Here is a 2,080-nt window from a genome sequence, read left to right as displayed (position 1 = left end):
CTTTAGGAGAGTATCTATGGGAACCATCAAAAGGTTCAAAGTCATGGCTCCTCGAGGTGCCAACCATTGTTAACAAAATTTATTCCTTTTGAGAGTTCACAGCTCTGCACAGGTGTGAGCTGACTGGGGGGGTGGGATGGGGGGACAGTTGGCAGAGAGCAGGTGAGTTCTGTCCTATTAGCGGGACTTTGATGACTTGCCTTGATAATGGCGGGAACTCTTAGAGTGATGTCCTTACAACTGAGCTTGCTTTAGATTTACTGATCTTGTATTACTATTATATATATATATATATATATATTTTACTTCTGGGAAAGGCAGTACGTGTGCAAACAGCAGCGCCTATGGGTTGTGGAGCCCCACGAGCAGAGACTCTGATGGGGCCTGTGGTGCTGTCCGCTGGCACGTCCAGGCCAAACTGGGAAACACTGTGTCTCCCTCAGGGGGCAGCTGCCAGCACAGCCCCTGGATTTAGAACAATCCAGGACAGAAACTCCATGTAATTCTTATGCTAAAAACAGCATCAACCTCACTGGGCTGCCCCTAAGCTCCCTGTGGCTGGACACCCCTTCTTCCTTGCACCCCCACACACCAGCCTCCTTCCTCCTGTCTTCACTGCTTCCAAAGCACACAGCTAGGGCCATCCTACCCTGAATGTACCTGGTCTCGGACGCTCAGCAGGGTCGGCCTGGGTAGGACTTGGAAGGGAGCTTGCTCTAGATTTAATTCCAAGAAACATTTGCTGGCGGCAGGGTGGCCCTCACACTGGTTCACAGGTTTCTTGCACGTCACAGTTCCTACAAGAGCTCATCTTTTCCCACCACTTCAAGAATTCACCGGCTTGATCATTCCTCCAGATGAAGCCGTGTTGTTTTATTTATCTATTTTCTGTCATGTGCTGTGAAAGCAAAGTGCCCCAGAGTCTCTTCACAAAACCCTGAGTGGCAACTCATTTCCAAGGGGAGGCCAGAAGTGTTCCTTTCTTTCCCTGCTCCTTGACTTTGAACGTTCGCAGAGCGCAGAAGCGTCTTTTGAAACACCACACTGTTCAAATGTTTGTCTTTACCTCAGCTCAGGATAAAGCCAGCCCGGCAGGCACACTGTACGTATGCTAACATTCCCACTTGCCTGAGTTACTAAACATTGTACAAAACGTTTCACCTTTGTCAGCTCGTTTGTGTGAGTCTAGTTGGTATAATTAATGATGGTATCTAGCCTAAAAGGGGAAATGGGTGAGTTTATGGGTTTGGAATTCCAACAGTTCTGAGTTTGCTTTCCTGCTCCATCCCTGAACTCAAGCTCGGTGTGACCTGGGAAGACTGTTTAGTCTAAGTATCGGTTTCCTCCTGTGTAAACTAAGGATAAGGATACCTGCATGTAGGGCTGATGTGAGATACATGTAATCTGATGTATAGGAAGCACTGACCCACAGTACAAGGACTATATGTGCTAAACGTTGTCGCTTTTGTTAGCAAGACTAAGCCATCCACTGTGAGTCGTTAAATGCTATGTCTTTCACAAGATGATAATGTTACGGTCGGGGGCTAACTGTGCCATGTACAGTCATGAATGCAAGCTTGCAGGAACCCAGCAAATGCAGAGTGGCCCTGAAATCCAGCCACAGAACGAACAAAGATCTCAAGCAAAGCTGCTGGGAGTCCAGACGAAGCAGTGCTGCCCGGGGGAGCAGCGTTTCCTGGGCAGAGCAGCGCCCGGGCCCTGGCCTCCTCCCCGGAGAGCCCTGCCTCTGTGAATGCACATTCAAAGACTGGAAAACACAGAGCAGCCTCACAGCCCACTCACCCTGCCTGGGCCTGGGTGGGGAGGCACAGCACTTCCTGACAGGCGTTCAGGCCTCAACAATGAAACACCTCTAAGCCCCCGTGAGGGCATGAGAACGCTCGCTGGACTTCTCCTATAGAAGGAAGGGGCCTCCACCCACTTGATGAATCGCACTTGAGCAATCTCCTGACATCTGAGGCTGGCACTGGTTCTGAAATTTCCCTGCTGCCTTTCTCGCTCTCAGTAAGGGACTATGCGTTAGATATGGTTCCAGTATGAGAAGTGCTCGGCCCTCTTC

The sequence above is a fragment of the Pipistrellus kuhlii genome, unplaced genomic scaffold, assembly GCF_014108245.1.
Source record: "Pipistrellus kuhlii isolate mPipKuh1 unplaced genomic scaffold, mPipKuh1.p scaffold_m20_p_4, whole genome shotgun sequence".
Lineage (NCBI taxonomy): Eukaryota > Metazoa > Chordata > Mammalia > Chiroptera > Vespertilionidae > Pipistrellus > Pipistrellus kuhlii.
This window is presented reverse-complemented; position numbering follows the sequence as displayed.